The sequence below is a fragment of the Microtus pennsylvanicus genome, chromosome 17 (genome assembly GCF_037038515.1).
Source record: "Microtus pennsylvanicus isolate mMicPen1 chromosome 17, mMicPen1.hap1, whole genome shotgun sequence".
Taxonomy (NCBI): domain Eukaryota; kingdom Metazoa; phylum Chordata; class Mammalia; order Rodentia; family Cricetidae; genus Microtus; species Microtus pennsylvanicus.
In genome coordinates, this window is record NC_134595.1 from 4,020,954 (window position 1) to 4,042,409 (window position 21,456).

General features: G+C 40.6%; 1 protein-coding gene across 1 annotated transcript in view; it reads right to left on the reverse strand.

Annotated features, from left to right (window-relative positions):
• The window catches only part of Cmklr2 (chemerin chemokine-like receptor 2), a 62,030-nt gene that overhangs the window by 6,712 nt on the left and 33,862 nt on the right, over nucleotides 1–21,456 (reverse strand). The window contains exon 2 of the mRNA XM_075951610.1: nucleotides 787–949. The gene's annotated coding sequence lies outside the window, so the exon portion shown is untranslated. The remainder of the gene's footprint in view (nucleotides 1–786; nucleotides 950–21,456) is intronic.

The following is a 21,456-nucleotide window of genomic DNA, read 5'->3' on the forward strand; positions in this document are numbered from 1 at the left end:
CCCCCGCCAGTGAAAGTGAAAATGTTTTTTTAGCAGGGAATGGCATACTAAATCCTTGTTTTTGTGAAAATCATCTGGTAGCAGTTTGGGAGATGAGTTAGAAAAAAATATTTGAATGAAACTAGAGAGACAGTTCTCACACTTGAAATCAGAAAGTGGAAGGGGACTTAGCAAGAGTTAGAACGATGAGGAGGGAGACAGCTTGAAAGATATTAATTCAGGAAGCCAATAGAACCAGGAAGCTGAGCTGAGCTGAGCTGAGCGTGACCTTCACAATAACACTCCTGTTGAGCTGGCACTGAAAAATCTATCTTGGACAGAGTGCTAGCTAATTTGAGACATTTAAATGTGTTAATCAGCTTTCAAGGCTGTGAGGTTGGGAGAAAAGAAGAAAGGAAGAAAGGAAGGAAGAAAGAAAAGAAGGAAGGAAGGAAGGAAGGAAAGAAGGAAGGAAAGAAGGAAGAAAAAGGTTTTCTTTTACCTTTAAAATAAAACAACAAACAAACAAAAAACCAAACTAAGTCAAATGGCAATGAAATGATCTGATCTCTGTTCCCTCTGTGTTGAGATCAGGTTCTGCTCATAAAAGGACTTGCAAACTGGTCTTCCTGTCTGTCTCCCAGGCCTTACTTGGACAGTTCGGGACGAGAAGGCGCACACAGTCAGGAATGTCACCACCTACCTCTGGACCAGCTGTTTCATCGCCCCACCCAGAGATGAGTCCCCTCGCTTGCGCAGTCTTATGACTTTGTTCAGGGTTGGGTCAGGAGTATTTTTCAGGCTTACCTGCTTTGCAAGTGTTAAGGCACTCAGCACAGAGGTTAAACACCAGGCAGTACACTAGGCTCTGGACTGACGACTCACTTTCAAACCTCAGTTCCACTCCTTCCTGCCTGTGAGATGCTGTACAACCGCCTGCTCCTTTGAAGACTCTTTTTACTCTTCTTATCTGAAACGTAAAGATACAAGAGCTAGTTCTAGGACAGCCAGGACCGTAATACAGAGAATCCTATCATGAAAATCCCAAAATAAATAAAGTAGAATGTTGTAATGGGGCTAAAGAGATGACTGTGTGGTTAAAAGCACTTCCCGCAATAACCAAAGGACCAATGTTCCAGCACCAACATCAGGCAGCTTGCAAATGCCTACCTCTGAGAAACCCAGCATTCCCTTCTGGCCTGTATGGGCAACATCACCCTTCCCACACGTGTGTGTACAAACACAGAAACAAAGTCACACAGACTCTTATAGAAGTCCTTGTGATGATCATGTGAAGAAATCCTCAAAAGGCAGTTAGCTCAGCTCTTGACTCATAGCCTGCTCAGTAATGGCAGATACCCGTCCTTCCATGATTAGAACAGAGCAGCAGGAGCTAGAGATAGGCACAGAGTGTAGACAGGGTCTCACTACATACCTGTGCCTGGCCTAGAACACCATATGAAGACCAGAATGGCCTCGACCTCACAGAAATCCACCTGTCTCTGCCTTCTCAGTGCTGGAATTAAAGATGTGTACCACCAAAGCCAGTTACCGTGGAAATTTATTTGATCATATATTTTTTTCTGCTCCTTATTTTCCTCATGTGGGGCAGGAAGAAGTCAGAGAAGCAAGCCAGCTGGCCTGGCACTTGCTCTGAAGTCCATGTGGGTCTTGAACTTGCAGCAATCTTTCTGGTTTCATGGTTTGAAAAACATTGACTTGAGCCAAGCAGTGGTGGTGCATGCTTTTAATCTCAGCACTCATGAGGCAGAGGCAGATGGATCTCTAGGTTCGAGGCTAGCCTGGTCTACATACTGAGTTCCAGGACCGACAAGGGCCACACAGAGAAACCCTGTCTTGAAAAACCTAATTTTTTTAAAAAAAAATTTATTTATTCATTATATATACAGTGTTCTGAAGGCCAGAAGAGGGCACCAGATCTTACTACAGATGGTTCTGAGCCATCATGTGGTTGCTGGAATTGAACTCAGAACTTCTGGAACAGCAAGCAGTACTCTTAACCACTGAGCTATCTCTCCAGCCCGAAAAACCTAATTTAAAAAAGAAAAAAAATTGACTTGGTATGGAATTCACAAATATTATCTTTCTTCCATTTGAGTTGGAGATTTTGTGTCTAGGCCCAAAATGTCGAACTTAGCCTTGAATTTCACAAAGAATGGTAAGAAAATAAACCACTAGATAGTATCTTCTTTCTTTTTAAAATGGTTTTTTTTTCTCCAGATTTGTCTTGTTTTATTTGTATAAATGGGGTGTGCAAGGGTCAAAAACCCAAAGAAGAAGGTGGAAGAGGAGAACAAAAAAGGGAAATTAAAACTTAAAAAGAAAAATGCTAAACAGAACTAATTTGTCTTAATCTAACGTCTTAAACCATGACTTGAAATCTACAGATCAAGACAGTCTTTCAAGGAGCCGAGGGCACACAATGGGAGTGTGTCTGTGAGCTACCGTAGCCCTGCTTTTTATTTCTCCATTCCTTGGCATGTTTTGATTATCAGACGCACACTGTCAGTGATAGCTGCAGTGGCCCGGAGGAAATGCCAGATTTCAGGCAGAGACTGAATTGGCAGCCCCTATATTCTTATTTTAATTTACATCAAGACATTTCCTGTCTTAAAGAAAAGTCGAGGGTGTTCTCTTAGAGAAGGAGGAAGAATAGCGAGGGAATGTGCAGAATAGACTGAGATTGAAGTCACTTAACAGAACAATACTGTTCATCACGCAGGGTGGTAGAAAGTGAACTTGATGAAGCCTGGGGAAAGAGCATGTTTTGGTAGCCATGGCAATTCTCTTCCTCACAGCAGCAGAAGGTGGGGGAAGACGAATGGCAGCAATTTGGACTCTTCCTCTTATTCATATAAGATTACATCTGGACATATTTTTGCTTTTTTTTTTCTCCTACTAAATAAGGGCGTACAGGATAAAGCACAAACTGAAGCTCTCGTCTGTCGCTCACAGCCATCCCGTGGTGGTATAGAGACACACCATCTTTAAGAAGTATTAGTATTATTCCACTGAGATTCCTTGTTTAAAGACAGATCTTGGGGTTAGGATTTAGTTCAATGGTAGAGCACTTGTACTGGATTTGGTCCTCAGCTATGAAACAAAAAAATAAAGAAAAAACCAGCAACAGCAAAAGAGGACAGGTTTTACTAAGCCATTCTCAGCTTGTGGGTTGTGACCCTTAGGGGTGCTGACTGATCCTTTCACAGGAGTTGCCCATCAGATACCCTGCATATCAGATATTTACATTCTGATTCATAACAGTAGCAAGTTACAGCTATGAAGTCGCAATAAAAATAGTTGTACGGTTGTGGTTACCACAACATGAAGAAACGTACAAAGGGTTGCAGCGTTAGGAAGGTGGAGAACCACCGTGCTATGGTAGTCTTAGTAGTTGTTATGTAGCCTAGGCTGATCTTAGACTTCCCATTATCCTTCTGTCTTAGCTTCCCAAGGGTTGGCACCACGCCCAGCAGGGCATTCCTATTGTGGCCGATCTGTATCAGGAGAACTTAGTTGGCTTCAAACGTTTCACTGGGAAACTGAAGCAGGGGGGCTGGAGAGATGGCTCAGTGGTTAAGAGCATTGCCTGCTCTTCCAAAGGTCCTGAGTTCAATTCCCAGCAACCACATGGTGGCTCACAACCATCTGTAAAGAGGTCTGGCCTTCTGGCATACAGACAGAATATTGTATACATTATATATATAAAAGAAAACTGAAGCGGGACAAAGAGAAGGACTCCAGGAATGTGCTGAAATTCTGACTGAACGGAACGGCTGCAACAGAAAGGAGGATTAAGGAATTTGAAGGCAATTTCCCAAAGTTTGAAGATGAGGAGACAGATGTTTCTTTTAAATAATTCTGATCTTGAAATTAGAACAAAATTCTTAGTATAGAGTCCTTTTTCCTCTCACACACAGAGAAATATTTTTTCAAAAATTTTTATTTTATTATTATTTTGTTTGCTTGTTTGTTTGTTTTTCAAGATAGTGTTTCTCTGTGGAGCCTTGGCTGTCCTGGAACTCATCCTGTAGACCAGTCTGGCCTCGAACTCAGAGATCCACCTGCTCCACCTCTCAAAGTGCTGGGATTAAAGGTCTGTGCCACCCCTGACAGGCTTCAAAAGGGTTTTAAAGAATCATTTTTTTTTTTTGGTGTTTTCAAGACAGCGTTTCTCTGTGGTTTTGGAGCCTGTCCTGGAACTAGCTCTTGTAGACCAGGCTGGTCTCAAGCTCACAGAGATCCGCCTGCCTCTGCCTCCTGAGTGCTGGGATTAAAGGCGTGCGCCACCACTGCCCGGCTGGTTTTAAAGAATCTTGGGGGAATGATAGCTCAGTCAGTAAAGGCACTTGCCACCACATCTGACAACCTGAGTTCAATCCCCACGACTGACACAGTAGGAGAACTATTGTAAGTAAGCTGTAGCATGAGTGTATAGACACACACACACACATACACACACACACATACACACACACGTACACACACACATACACACACACGTACACACACACGTACACACACACATACACACACACACGTACACACACACGTACACACACACATACACACACATACACACACACATACACACACATACACACACACATACACACACACATACACACACACACATATACACACATACACACACATACACACACACGTACACACACACATACACACACATACACACACAACACACACACACGTACACACACACACATACACACATACACACACATACACACACACATCTACCTACGTCAATCAATAAACAATAAAATTATTTTTTAAATTGGCAAACTAGGATGATTTGAGTTTTTAGGGGCAAGGAGTCTGCTCAAAATCAAATCTGTTAAGAGCCTACTAACTGACAAAACAAAAAGAAGGCACCACATTGCTGGGCAGTGGTGGTTCACACCTTTAATCTCTAACACTCGGGAGGCAGAGACAGAAAGATCTCTGTGAATTGGGGGCCAGCCTGGTCTACAGAGTGAGTTCCAGGACAGGCTCCAAAGCTACAGAGAAACCCTGTCTTGAAAAACCAACCAACCAACCAACCAAACAAACAAACAAAAAGGACACTGCATTGACAGAACTCCCCACAAGTTCAGACAGCTCAGGGCTACTGACCTGGCCCATTGCACAAGGCACTAATATATGCACTAAAGGAGCTCTGACTATTTCTTTTTTCTGTGATAAGAAATGCCAGTTATGAGCTTTTCCTCCTCGTTACAGAATAGAAAATTGAAGACTGGAAAATTAAAGGATTTGCAGGGAACAGAGAGCTGGTAAGTTGCCATGGCCACAATTGGCATCCAAATTGAAGACTGCCTTTCTCTTACCCTCTAGGCATCTGGGTTTACAAGTGTTTGCCACACACTCAGTACATCCATTACGGAGGCTCCAACCTAGGGTTTGGTATGGGCCAGGCAAGCACTCTGCCAACTGCATTATTTCTCTGGCACTCTTAGCTTTCTTTCCTAGCTAACTGAAAAACAGCGACAGGTGAGCTTGAAGACCAGTGCACTCACTGACGCTTTTGATATTGTTTTAGTAAGAGGTGAATCATGATGAGTTCGTAAGTCTATTTTATGGAAGCTTCCATAAACAAGCAATTTTCAAAAAGACCTCTTTGGTGTTATAAATACTTTAGAACTGCGCATCTGTCTATCTTAAAGAGAGAATCTTGTACGGTTGTTTGTTTGTAGAGAGGCCCAGACTGGCCCCCCAACTCTTTTCCCAGCTTAGCCTCCCTAGTGCTGGGATTCTGAACCCCGCATCCAGGGCCAGAAAGGCTCCGGTTTACAATCCTTCCTTTATCTTCACGTCTTTTTTTGCCTTTGCCTAACAGTATTCTCACCACGTTAAACTCACCCGTTGTCAGCCCTTCTTTCCCACCTGTCTCAATACACCCATTGTATTTTTTTTAACAGATTAAAACCTTTTTAATACCAAAATTTGAATAACAATTCCCTGTTTTTCTGAACTGAATTTTGTAGTTATGAAGTTTTCGATTTGTCTTTTTAAACAGGGAAAACTTTCTGGAAGTTGAAAAAGTTTTGCCCAATTGTGATAAAATAGTGTGCAATTATTGCTTTTCATCTTAAGAAATTATGCTGATGGTGTTATTATCTCCTAAAATTGAGTTCTACTTGGTCATTTTGTTAGGAGCAAATTCTTTTTTGTTTGTTTGTTTGTTTTTTTTTGTTTTGTTTTTTTTGAGACAGGGTCTCTGTAGCTTTGGGGCCTGTCCTGGAACTAGCTCTTGTAGCCCAGAGACAACTGGCCTTGAACTCACAGAGTTCCGACTGCCTCTGCTGGGATTAAAGGAGTGCACCACCACCAGCCTGGCAGGACTAAATTCTTATTTACTAGAAAACACTAGTACTTGTTTTTTGTTTTCCTTGGTTTTGGATTATTTAGCTTCCATAATGAACCACTGATAATAAACACGGGGTAAAAATACTCTGAAAAAATGTCTCCAACTAATTTTTTTGTTTTTTGCTTTTATTTTTCAAGACAGAGTTTCTCCGGGCGGTGGTGGCGCACGCCTTTAATCCCAGCACTCGGGAGGCAGAGGCTGGCGGATCTCTGTGAGTTCGAGACCAGCCTGGTCTACAAGAGCTAGTTCCAGGACAGGCTCCAAAGCCACAGAGAAACCCTGTCTCGAAAAACCAAAAGAAAAAAAAAAACAAAACAAAAAAGAATAATTCTTTAAAAAAAAAAAAAAAGAAAAAAAAAAAGACAGAGTTTCTCTTGCTAGCCCTGGCTGTTGTGGAACTCACTTTGCAGACCAGGATGGCCTCGACTCAAGAGATTTATTTACTTCTGTCATTGTTTTCCAGAGTGCTTGGATTACAAGCATGTGCAGCCACTGCTCTGTGGGGTTTGTTTTTGTTTGTTTTTCTGTAGAAACACAACAAAGGGACAGAAACCAGACACAAAACAAGAGATTCACAGAAATCAAACAAGATCTGGCCAAATAAAAACACCCTCACACCTTTATCTCAACTATAATAAAAAATCTGAAATCAGATCGGCAAGGGGGCTCAGTGAGGATCATGCCAAGAATCTGGATCCCTGGAACTCCAATGGTGGAAGGAGAGAAGGGGCCACTGCAAGCTCCACACAATCACAGTTAGTGCCGTACCAAACTAGAAGGTAACATTTTTAAATAATGAATATGAAACCGCTGGTCTTTCTGTTTCGTTTAAGCATAGAAAAATCAGGTTGCCCTTTTTTGGCCTCCAAAAAATATTTTGTTCAAATATTTCAGGTTGTGTAACCATTTCATCCTCTGGGATTTCTTCGGAGTTGAAGATATGCAGTACCACCCGAATGAGTCACGCTTCATAAAATGTAACATCTGTGAGAGAGTGGTATAAACATGACAGTGCCCAAACAGCTGTGGAACCGTGGAGGAAACAGAATCTCCACTTGCAGCTAGTTCTCCAGAGTTCTGATTGTAGAGGATGAGCATGCGTTTGTGCGTACGGCCCACATACCTTTTCCTTTCTCTTTTTTATCACGAAAGGGAGGGCCGCTGATGATAGAGCTCGGCTGATAGAAGGCTGTTCTAGCACACAGTACGGTAGCATGACGCTTTGAAAAGTTCCCCAGGATCGCAGAGAGGCTTGCTGCATGTCACTTATGTGTGGTATCTGCTCATTTCGGTGTGAGGGCCCCTGGCTCACTAACAAAAATCACTGAGGTTTGAAGGCACTCAGCCTGGCAGAATATCCCACCCCGCTCCCATCTTGGCTATGTGTAAGTCCCTCCACACAGTGGTCTCTCTCTCTGTCTCTGTCACACACACACACACACACACACACACACACACACACACACACACACACACGGGCGGGGGCACAGGCCCTCCCCCCAAGGACCTCCAACTACCAGGTTCCATCCCATAGAACAGTCTAACTGCCCTAACTGCTGGACACTGCCCCCACCCTACAGAGCCCTACAATCTCTACCCTAGGAAGCTTTACCCTGAAGTTCCACCCCACTGCTCAAGACACTCTATATAAGCCCTGTATCTTGTTCAATGTTCTGCTGTTTCTCTCCCAAGCAGAGACAACCACCCTCCTGGCTTTTCCCCCCCTCTCAATCCATCTCTTGTGTGAAGTTTGCTGTGCAGTGTGTGACTTTATGGTATTCCTTGGCTCCCAAACACCAGGATACCTTTCCGTCTGAGCTGCAGTGCTTACATTTGGTGCAAAACCTGGGAATGGCCCTCCTAGCCCGTGGGTGTCCCCCGGGGCCTAAGCTGCGTTGGGACCCTATCCTTCCTCTCTAGTCCATCTCTAGACTCTCCTGGATCACCAACTGCTCATCGTTCCATCCACCAGGAGCAATTAGATCAGTTTCCTCTTTGCTCAGTGTAAATGTTTCCCGGAGCTGGAGGAAGGGACTGTTGAGCACCCGGCACCCTTTGGTACTCTTGGAGGTAACCCCCAACTATGGTCTTTAAGGCTACAGTTGCCCCCCTCCCCCTGTTCACTTGACCCCATCCCCCCAACCTTGGAGCTGCAATCCGGCTCTTTTGTCCGGCCCAGCCAGGTTATTGTGTCCCTTCTGCCCTCTTCTTCCTTCAGGGCTGCTCATACTTAGGGCAGAGCCCAGCAGAACACTTTCCCTGGGTAAGCTCTCCCCTGCTGTGGCAGAGCGGACACACTTGCACTAGGGAAACCTTTCCCAGGGCAGAGCAGCAACACATCCCGCAGCTCCTCTAGGCCCTCGTGGCTTTTGTGGCTCCATTCTCCAGCTCCTCCTAGAGTGAGGTTTTCAATCTTGCCTTCTCACCTTTACAAAAAGCCCTGGTCCCAGGCACTGAGTCTCTGATTTGGCAGGGCTTTGACTGTTGTGGCGACCCACTGACTGACCTGGTCCTACTTCAGTCAGGCTTGAGTCTTAAGGATGCCCACTGCAGGCTGCATTGACATTTTCCTTCTCTCTCATCCATGGCAATGTGTCTTCCATACTCTCCTCTCTCACTGCCTCTTAGAAAACCTCCAGTCTCTCCACCTGATGCTTGACCTGAAGGGTCCTAAACTTACTCACTTTTGCAATCGGATTTGGCTTCAATATCCCATAGATAATCAACCCAAGGACAGCCTAGTGGCACCCTAGAACCTGATATTATTTGGGACCTTTACAGATGTGAACAATCGGGGAAATGGAAAGAGATCCCCCATTCTCTATTTCTCTTTTCTATGCTCCAAGCCCTGTTTATTTTTGTCTAGTCTATCCCACACACCATTGTGTAAATGCCTGTCTTTTTAATTTTATTTTAATTTTATTTTTTTATTGATATTATTAAGCTCTACATTTTTCTCTACTCCCTTTCCTGCCTCTATCCTGCCTTCTTCAATCCTCCCTCAAGGTCCCCATGCTCCCAATTTACTCAGGAGATCTTGTCTTTTTCTACTTTCTATTTCCCATGTAGATTAGATCTATATAAGTCTCTCTTAGTGTCCTCATTGTTGTCTAAATTCTCTGGGATTGTGGTTTGTAGGCTGGTTTTCTTTATGTTTAAAAACCACCTATGAGTGAGTACATGTGATAATTGTTTTTCTGTGTCTGGGTTACCTCACTCAAAATAATGTTTTCTAGCTCCCTCCATTTTCCTGCAAAACTCAAGATGTCATTTTTTTCTGCTGTGTAGTACTCCATTGTGTAAATGTACCACATTTTCCTTATCCATTCTTTGATTGAGGGGCATTTAGGTTGTTTTCAGGTTCTGACCATGACAAACAATGCTGCTATGAACATAGTTGAGCACAGGTCCTTGTGGTATGATTGAGCATCCTTTGGGAATATATCCAAAAGTGGTATTGCTGAGTCTAGAGGTAGGCTGTTTCCTAATTTTCTGAGAAATACTGATATACAAAGGGACCTTACTAGTTTGCACTCACACCCAGCCATGGAGGATTGTTCCCTTTACCCCACATCCTTTCCAGCCTAAGTTGTCATCAATGTTTTTGATCTTAACCATTCTTACAGGTATACAATGAAATCTCAAAGCTGTTTTGATTTGCATTCCTCTGATGACTTAGGATGTTGAGCATTTCCTTAAGTGCCTTTCAGCCATTTTAGGTTCCTTTGTTGAGAGTTCTCTGTTTAGGTCTGTACCCATTTTTTATTGGATTTATTTGTTCTTTTGATGATCAATTTCTTAGTTCTTTGTATATTTTGGAGATCAGATCTCTGTCTGATGTGGGGTTAGTGAAGATCAAACTTATAGTCACATTAGGTATGTTTTTAAGGTCAAACAAAGACATATTTTAGATAGATAGAGCATCTTCAACCACTTCAGAGAGGTACAGAATGTGGTATTTAAGATGTTTTAATAATGTAGGTTCTTCTTTTTTATGACATGTCTGCTCCTGGCAACACCAATCTACTTCAGAGAAGATAATGGGCATCAAAGAAATTCCACATCGTGTTTACTTTCTTTGTGGCAAAAGTAAGCCACTGGGCAAGAAAATGCCCCTGCCTTGACTGCTGACAGTATGCTGCCCTAATTAAACAAGCAGGACACAAAATATCCTGCTTCACAGAAAAGTCTGTCAGATATGCTAGACCTGTAGCCTGAAGATGGATGCCCTAATATTGCAGGGGAACTTTGGGTGACTGTCCAGGCAGCCAGTTGTTTCTATCAATATTCACATTTTTTTTGGAAGTCCTTGCTCGTACTTCCTGCTTATTCTGTTAATGTTTTTTTCTCCTTGAGCAAATTGAAGATTAGATAGTTATAGTTTTCCTTGTTTACTTGATGCAGAAAACAAGTCATAATAGAAAGTAAATTAGGTATAAGACTTTATACTTACCAAGATAGGATATTCTTATAACGCAAAAAAACTGGACTCTCTGAACATGGCGAACAATGAGGGCTGATGAGAAGTCAAGGACAATGGCACGGGGTTTTGATCCTACACAATGTGCTGGCTTTGTGGGAGCCTAGCCAGTTTGGATGTTCACCTTCCTAGATATGGACCTAGGACTTACCACAGGGCAGGGAACCCTTACTGCTCTTTGGACTGGAGAGGGAGGGGGAGAGGAGTGGGAGGAGGGGGAGGGAAATGGGAGGCTGGGAGGAGGTGGAAACTTGTTTTTTTTCTTCCTTTTCTCAATAAAAATAAATAAATAAAACCACAAAAAAACAATGCATAAGCTTTAGGGCACTGAACCCTAAATTTGTGAAGTCTGTACTATCTCTGGGTGCACAAAGTCAGAAAACATGTGACTACCAGGCCTGGTTCCAGAAGCTACACAGAGTAATTTATTACTGTAATTTTCTATTTTCTTCTCCTATAATTTACCAACTGTTTTCAGTCTCTGCATCTTGGTTGTTATAAACTCAGAGCCTGGGACAAGCTAGGTCTGTTCTGCTACTGAGCTAAATTCTCAGTGCTAGTACTTGGCTTTTGTTGTTTGTTTTAGGTTATGGAGTACATGTACCTCCATAGAAAACATCATATACCCCATTTGTGCTTGGTGTCCTCCGGAGGTGTCCAATACCCTGAAACGGGATTAACAGATTTCTGTGAGCTGACTTGTAGTGCAAAGAATAATTTAAGATCCTTTTCCAGTGCTGATAGCCAGCTGAGCCATCTGTCGAGACCCACCTCTTGGGTTCTTGAGAAATGTTCTCACTGAGTAACAAACCCTGGTCTCAGGTTCCTCTGCCTCTGGCCTCAGTCTATTAAGCCCTGGGGTTACAAATATGTTGCCGCCATACTTAGTATTCAGGGTTTGCTGTAGGAATTTCATAAGATAGGCTATTTAGATATTAAGGGTCTGGCTCATAGAACTCCGTAAATGTGAGTGTTCTTATGACCCTAATAATCAATCCCTTTATTAGGGTTTATAATAATTCTCATAATTTAAATATGACTACAGAAATAAAGCATGTTTTTTTTAATTTGTAGGTAATTTAATGATTAATAGCTCAGCTCAGAGAGCTTATTTGAGGATATTATTATGTGTTATTATTATGTGCTTTAGACTTAGTCTATACTGTGAAAGCATCAGCTGAAAGAAACCATTGTAAAGAACAAGATAATGGTATCCCTGCTATTCCAGCATCGTTACATTGTGTTCAGGTTTTTTTTTTATTTTTTTTGTAAAAAGAGGGCTTTCTGATCCTCTGACAGATAATGCTCTGTTTGTTTTGTGTCAGAGAATTCAATAGATGTGTTCATTTCTTGTGATGAATATCAGTACAACAGACCTGAGTTTCTTTGTATGGCCCCGTTGATGAGACAGAAACCACCTGGCTTGAAACTGAAAAATTATCTGCCTCCGAGAGAAAAATGATGTCCAGGCCCTCTCTTAAGTTTGATGAATATATTATATACTGATTGTCTGAGAAAAAAATGTAAAAGGGAAAAAAGGGCTATTCTGTAGAAAATTACTGCCTATTTGAGCAAATTCTACTGAGAATAGGTAGAAACAATTTTTTTTAAATTAAGCTTTTTTGAAAGCATGAAGCAAATGAATATTCTTCTATATATTCTAACAAAAGCTTGAAATGGCCTACACACATGATTGTTTTTCTTCCACCGTGTTTTGAAATATATTAATTTATGAGAAAAATCTAAAAAGTATTACTTTTCTTGTATTTTACTTTGTTGTTCAAGTCCAGACTGGCCTGGAACCCATTCTTTAACCAAGACTGGCATTTAAAGCCATCATCTTTTAGTCTCTACCTCCCAAGTATTAGTTTTGCAGGTATGCACCTCCATATTTGGCTGAACACCACCTTTATGTGGCATAAAACAATTTTAAGTGTTCCCTGAAATTCTCTCTTCGGTCATTAGCTCAGCAAAACAAAGGCAGTGGAGCAAGAAGGGCAGATTTGTAAGTGACAACTTCACTGATGGTATGACCCTTTAATACAGTTCTTCATGTTGTGGTGACCCCAACTCAGGAGATGGACAGAGAAGCATGTTCAGTTCTATGACCTTCAGAAATATGTGTTTTCCAGTGGTCAGAGAGGGAAGGGCCTCAGACTGAACACTACTGTGCTAAAGCCTTGTCCCTCTCAACAAGGAGCAAAGAACTGTGATCTATGGTCTTCATTTTTTAAAATTTAAATTGTGTGTGTAGTATTTTAAGTAAAATGCTGCAGGTTCCCCGAGTTGGGGCAGGCAGCGGTCAGTGGATCCCGAGACCATGGCAGGCCATGAAGGCAGCTGGGTCCCAAGCAGGAAGCCACATGGCGGGTGAGAGACTGAGACAGATAGGCAACTCATGCAGAGTGAAGTTGGATATTTATTTAGTGGTTTATGCAAGGAAAGGGGAGAAAGGGGGAAGAGCAAAGAGAGAGAGGCAGAGAGAGAGAGAATAACAGAGGGGGGAAAGGGAGAAGTGTGGAGAAGGGAGAGACAGAAGCTGCTTCAGAGAGAGAGAGAGAGAGAGAGAGAGAGAGAGAGAGAGAGAGAGAGAGAGACTGACTCAGCCTGGAAGCTGAAGATCAGCTTGCCTCAGTGGATGGGGGAGGAACTGTGGGTGGTTTGTCTCTTAAAGGAACAGGACAGACCATTACAGTGTGTGTGTGCTTCCATGTGTGTCTCTGAACATGTACAGAAGTCAGAAATCTTAGCAACTTTAGGTAGGTTCCATGGATCAAACTCAGGTTGCCAGGCCTGCACAATTTTACTAGCCCCAAGATCTACATAAGGTCCTTTCATGATCAAAGCTCATCCCAGATTCTTGGCTAAATAAAAATAAGAAACTACAAATGTGGATTTGTGTGTATGATTGGTGGCAATAACGAGTATCATTCCAAAGAACAATTCTTTTTATTTTCAATACAACTAATGAAATGAAAGTCACTTTGGAACCAGACTGGTTAAGGGGACCTATAATCCTAGCTGAGTAAGGAGAACCCCAAGTTCAAAGCCAGCTTGAGCTTCAGACTGAGTTCAAAGCTAATATTCATCTTACAAACATAAGTCCCTAGATTCAATCCTCAGGCCTGGAACAAATACAAAACCTTATGAAACACAATGATAATCTGAAAATCTGAAATACAATTGGGTAAAATAAATGTTTTATAAACACAACATCATACATAAGTCAATGACACAATCTACTTGCCTAAGAGTTGGGGGCTAGCCTCAACAAAAATACCTTTTTCCAGAGTAGAGACATGGGAATTAAGAAATATAGTAAAGAATATGAAGATGCAAAGAAAAATAATAAATGCAGAAACATATAGGATAGTATCAGGAGGGAATTTTTCAGTGAGTAGTGAAAATTTGCCATGTTTAATATTCAACTGGTTAATATACCCCTGACCTCAGAAGGTAGGACTAAAACAAAAGACTGCATTAACATACACATTGAAAGCCACAGGCCACTTTCAGCACTCATTCCTTAGACTCACACCCTGGATAAAACACTCGGTAGACAAACCACTCCCTGGGTGGAATCCCAAGTGTCCAGAAAGGGAACTGGGACTTAGTTGGATCCTTAGGCTTTTGTTTTAGGTAGAAACCAACCACTGCCCTACTTCAGGAGTACAAGGTCCAGCACACAGGGAAACCCTGCCTCAAATGACAAAAACATATCAAATTCCCTTGTGTTTAGGATGTTCTATTGTTGTTACTGCTTATTTTTGTTGCGTTTAATTCAGGGAAAAATATAGCCCACGGTGGCCTCTAACTTGCTAAGTAGCTGCAGGTGGTCTTGGATTCATCCTGCTCCTGCTCCGATATCAAGCAGTGAGATGATAGGAGTGTATCAACAGGGTCTCACTAGACAGCCCTGGACGTCCTGGAATTTGTTCAGTTTTCCACCTTAGTCTCCCACAAGCTGGGATTATAGAAATGAGGTACCATATCAGACCATGGTTATACTGTTAAATATATTTGACTATAACCTATGGAGAAATAAAGCAAATGTTATTATTTCATATAAATATAGCCTATAATTATTTTTTTATTTTATTGATATTTATTGAGCTCTACATTTTTCTCTACTCCCTTCCCTGCCTTTCCCCTTCTCCCTTCAATCCTCCCCCAAGGTCCCCATGCTCCCAATTTACTCAGGAGATCTTGTCTTTTTCTACTTTCTACTTCCCATGTAGATTACATCTATGTAAGTCTCTCTTAGTGTCCTCATTGTTGTCTAAGTTCTTTGGGATTGTGGTTTGTAAGCTGGCTTTCTTTGCTTTATGTTTAAAAACCACCTATGAGTGAGTACATGTGATAATTGTCTTTCTGTGTCTGGGTTACCTCACTCAAAATAATGTTTTCTAGCTCCATCCATTTTCCTGCACAATTCAAGCCGTCGTTATTGTTTTCTGCTGTGTAGTACTCCATTGGGTAAATGTACCACATTTTTTAATCCATTCTTTTATTGAGGGGCATTTAGGTTGTTTCCAGGTTCTGGCTATGACAAACTAGCCTATAATTCTTAAAGTAATTAATCCATGTTTTATGTTGAGGCATAAGAAACTTTTATTACATTAGGCCAGACACAGGCTGTTTTTCACACCACTCTTTTTTGACATCTAGAAAATATAAACCATGTCGTTTCTTTGCAGGGGAAATTCCTTCAGCCAATGGCCTTTGAGATGCTGGACCAGTTTGGGCATGGCCTTTGGTACGAAAAACATGCCCTTGGGCTCTCTCTCTCTCTCTCTCTCTCTCTCTCTCTCTCTCTCTCTCTCTCTGCTGCTGCTGCTGCTGGATTCAGTTCCTGTTCCCTGCTTATGCAGGGAGGACTGTGATCTGTGAGTCTACCCCTAAATAAAGAACTCTTTGTTATACTAAAGTCTGAGCTAGTGTGGTACTACTTTATAACATCCATCTACATATAGTGCCCATGTGAATCCCGAATCAATTCCTACAAGGACCAACCCAAAAGGTCCACGCACTCTCCCCCCTACGCTGCCACACTCCTTAGCCTGACATCCCGGGCACACTTTTTGCCCACAGCATGCCACTGTAGCCTCTCCGACAGGCACCCAGACCAGGCGACTTGCCTGCCCCCACACACTTTTCTCCCACCATGATCCCAAGGCACCATGTCCAATGGCCACACTCAGGCCCCATTCATGGAAAGCTTTGGGTTCCTTGATATTCTGGCCGATTCAATCCTCTGTATACAAATGTGCTACTCTTAATTAATTAAGTACCAGGTAATTCAGGTACTGGAATTGCCACTGCCAACCATGCACACCCACAGCTGGCCAATAAAGATTATTACACCTACAACAATTTACCAAAGACCCATGACAAGGTATGTTCATTTACATAAATAAACCAGTAAATTTGAAAGTTATATAATGGCAGAAAATACCACAATCCAGGAATTTAATAACCTTTTTGCTTATCCTATGGATGGTATTCTGCAAGACTTATATGGTTTTTCTGATACATCTATTTATTTGATATTGGAACTTTGCTTTGTTTTTAATTTTATATAGTATATCATCATATATATATAATATAACTTTAAGAAAATGGTTTGATAACAGAGCCAAGAATGAGGCACTTTTAGAAATGACACAGTCTTTACAGACCAATAATGAACAGCTCCTGACAGGATTAATATCATTGAAAATAAAAAAGATAGCTGAAAAAATTAATATCATTAAAAAGATAACATAATTTGACAGACGAAATTCAATCCATCTCAAAGGTTCTGAGAAGTTATCTGAAACAATTCATACTGCTGAACCTGACAATGAAAATCTGTAAAAAAAAAAAAAAAAGTTATGATAGGTTAGCAGATAGAGTATCTCTCCAGGAAGGCAACCTGCACACCATCCAAATAATATCCAAGGATGAGAAGTTATCATTAATGGAAAAATTTCAAACTTTTGAATCATATATACAGAATAAGAACCAGAGATTAAGCGAATCAATGAAATCATTAGAAATATGTATAGATGCCCATCAAAATCCCAGCAAAATTCTTCAAAGATCTCGAAAAAACGGTACTCAATTTCATTTGGAAAAGCAAAAAACCCAGGATAGCCAAAACAATCCCTGGCAATAAAAGAACTTCTGGAGGCATCACAATCCCTGACTTCAAACTCTACTACAGAGCTACAGTTCTGAAAATAGTCTGGTACTGGCATAAGAACAGACAGGAGGACCAATGGAACCGAATAAAAGACCCGGATATCAATCCACACATTTTCGAACACCTGATATTTGATAAAGAAGCAAAAAATATCAAATGGAAAAAAGAAAGCATATTTAACAAGTGGTGCTGGCATAACTGAATATCAACATGTAGAAGAATGAAAATAGACCCATATCTATCACCATGCACAAAACTCAAGTCTAAATGGATCAAAGACCTCAACATAAAACACTGAATCTTTTAGAAGAGAAAGTGGGAAGTACACTTGAATGCATTGGCACAGGGAACCAATTCCTAAATATAACCCCAGCAACACAGACACTGAGAGAAACAATTAATAAATGGGACCTCCTGAAACTGAGAAGCTTCTGTGAAGCAAAGGGCATGGTCAACAAGACAAAATGAAAGCCTACAGAATGGGAAAAGATCTTCACTAACCCCACATCAGAGAGAGGGCTGATCTCCAAAATATGCAAAGAACTCAAGAAATTGAACACCAAAAAAATCACATAATCCAATTTAAAAAAATGGAGTACAGACCTAAACAGAGAACTCTCAACAGAGGAATCTAAAATGCTGAAAGACACTTAAGGAAATGTTCAACATCCTTAGTCATCAGAGAAATGCAAATCAAAACAACTCTGAGATTCCATCTAATACCTGTAAGAATGGCCAAGATCAAAAACACTGATGACAACTTATGCTGGAGAGGTTGTGGGGAAAGGGAACACTTCTGCATTGCTGGTGGGAATGCAAGCTGGTACAATCCCTTTGGATGTCAGTGTGGCAATTTCTCAGAAAATTAGGAAACAACATTCCTCAAGACCCAGTAATACCACTTTTGGGTGTATATCCAAAGGATGCTCAATCGTGCCACAAGGACATGTGCTCAACTATGTTCATAGCAGGTTTGTTTGTCATAGCCAGAACCTGGAAACAACCTAAATGCCCCTCGACTGAAGAATGGATAAGGAAAATGTGGTACATTTACACAATGGAGTACTACACAGCAAAAAAAAATGACATCTTGAATTTTGCAGGAAAATGGATGGAGCTAGAAATCATTATTTTGAGTGAGGTAACCCAGACACAGAAAGACAATTATCACATGTACTCACTCATAGGTGGTTTTTAAACATAAAGCAAAGAAAGCCAGCCTACAAGCCACAATCCCAGAGAACTTAGACAACAATGAGGACACTAAGAGAGACTTACATAGATGTAATCTACATGGGAAGTAGAAAGAAGAAAAAGACAAGATCTCCTGAGTAAATTGGGAGCATGGGGACCTTGAGAGAGGATTGAAAGGGGAGGGGAGAGGCAGAGAAGGGAGCAGAGAAAAATGTAGAGCTCAATAACTATCATGAAAAAAGAAATATTTATAGGTTAAGAGATTCACGCTTTACAAAAGACAGTGTTAAAAAAATTAAAAAATACAGTGCCTGTTGTAAAAAAAATCATACTATACTGGATGATGGAATAAACATGGAGGAAGAATAAAAAATCCAGTAGGAAATAGGAAACATATATTTTGGCAGACTTCTATAAATGATCAAAGGCCAAAGCTAAGAGTGATTATAAATAACATTGTAATTGAGTGATTACTGAACAGAGTTGCTAAAGTGACTATCATTACTCCAGAATCTTGGCATCCAAATTGGCCTCTATGGGAGGTAGATGTTCAACTACTAGGTATTGGAACCTTATCACAAGTGAAACAAAGAAGGAGATGGATTGAATGCATAGGAACAGAAGGACAGAGAGGAAGGCCGAGGCCATATGTGGCTACTATTACAGTGAATTTACAAAGTTGTAACCTGCTGCAGCAATGGAATACCCAGATCAACATTCCTGCAGTCCTAGAAACTCATGTTTCCAGGAAGGAAATTATAAGATACTGTAACAAAAGGTCACCAGCCATTTGGGCTGTACAATAACACAAAACAACTAGCAAACCTTCAGTGGTATCAACAGCCCTACTTTTAAAATGGTTAACTGAGGAGCCCATATGGGTTAAACAATGACCTTCAACTGCAGGCTTTAGAGCTGGTAAAAGAGCAACTAGATGCTCACCATATTGAAGAATCAACCAACCCTTGGAATTCTCCTGTATTTATTGTTAAAAAGAAATCTGGTAAATGGAGAATGGTGACAGATCTAAGAGCTGTCAACAAGGTAATTCAACCTATGGACCCCCTACAATCTAGAATTAGTTTTTCTTCCCTATTACCTAAAGGATGGTCTCTTAAAGTTATTGATTTAAGAGATTGTTTCTTGCCGGATGGTGGTGGCGCACGCCTTTAATCCCAGCACTCGGGAGGCAGAGGCAGGCAGATCTCTGTGAGTTCGAGGCCAACCTGGTCTACAAGAGCTAGTTCCAGGACAGGAACCAAAAAGCTACAAGAAACCCTGTCTTGAAAAATCAAAAAAAAAAAATTGAAAAAGATTGTTTCTTCACTATACCTTTACAAAAAAAGGACAGAGGAAAATTTTATCTTCACAGTGCCTACTTACTAATTCTCAGCCTACTAGAAGATATCAATAGACTGTCCTTCCACAGGGATGCTCAACAGCCACACCCTGTGCCAATACTTTGTAAGTCAGCCATTGGAAATGATATGTAAACAGTTTCCTAAATCTATAATTTACCATTACACGAATGACATTTTGCTATCTGTTTCTAATACTGATACTTTAGAAATAATGTTTGAAGAAGGAAAATTTTGCCTAAATGGGGATTACACACTGATCCTGAAAAAAATACAAAGAGGAGATTCTATCAATTACCTAGATTATAAAATAGGTTTAAAGAAATATTAGAACATAAAAATCTCAATTTAGGGGAGACTGACGGTGGACTCTTAATGACTTTCAAAGATTGTTAGAAGATATTTCCAATCTACAACCCATTGTTGGGATAACACCTGTTCTAATAATTCACTTAAACAAAACCTTAGATGGTGACAAAGACTTAGATAGTCCTTGAAGCTAAGGAAGAATTACCTTTGGTTGAAGAGAAATTACAGGAGGCGCATGTGGATCAGGTGAATCCAAATCTTAATTTCATTCTAGCCATATTGACTTTTAGATTTTCCCCTACAGGATTTTTAATGCAGAGGAAAGATATTATCTTTAAAAGGATCTTTTTAGGCGGATCTCTGTGAGTTCGAGACCAGCCTGGTCTACAGAGCTAGTTCCAGGACAGGCTCCAAAGCCACAGAGAAACCCTGTCTCGAAAAACCAAAAAAAAAAAAAATGATCTTTTTACCACATAAACTAAGTAAAAAATTAAAAACTTATGTGCAAAAGATCTCTGAATTAATTATAAAAGGAATAGACCCAGTGGGGATTATAGTGCCTTTTACTACTGATGAAATTAAAAAATTATGGGAAGATAATAAACCCTGGCAAAGAGCTTGTGCTAATTTTTTTAGGAGAGATTAATAACAATTATTCCAAAAGTGATAAACTTAACCTTATAAAGAGAACTTCTTGGATTCTTCCTTGTATTATATGTGACACACTAGTAACTAGAACCCATACATTCTATACTGATGCAAATAAATCAGAAAAGGCAAGCTACAAATCAAAAGATTTAAGTAAGGTGGAACAAAGCTCATATAATTCTGTCCAAAAGGCAGAATTATATGCTATTCTCATGGTACTAAGGAATTTTAAAGAACCTCTCAATATAGTTACTGATTCGCAATATGCAGAAAGAGTTGTTTTAGATATTGATCTCCTGAATTTTTACCAGATGATACATAATTGACTTCATTATTCATTCAGGTTCAAGATATAATCAGAATAGGCTTTGTCCTATGTACATAACACAATCCGATCCCATACGGGTCTGCCAGGTCCTCTAGCACAAAGAAATGCAGAAATCGATCAATTATTGATTGAAAGTGTGCTGGAGGCCTCAGAATTTCATAAAAAAAATCATGTCAATAGCAAAGGTTCAAAGAAAGAATTTTCTATTACGTGGCAACAAGCTAAGGCGATTATAAAGAGATGTCCTACTTGCTTTTTCTATAACCAAATACCGCTACCTTCAGGGACAAATTCAAAGGGTATTCAAAGGAATGAGATCTGGCAGATGGATGTGTTCCACTTTGCAGATTTTTAGGAAAATTAAAATATGTAAACCACACCATTGACACTTATTTAGGTTTTCATGGGCAACTGCTTTGGGCTCAGAAAAGGCTGATTCAGTAATCATTCATTTATTAGAAGTTATTACCATCATGGGTATACCTGCTAAAATAAAGAGAGATAATGGTCCAGCATATGTCTCTAAGAAAATGAAACAGCTTTTTTTGCTTATTATAATATAAAGCA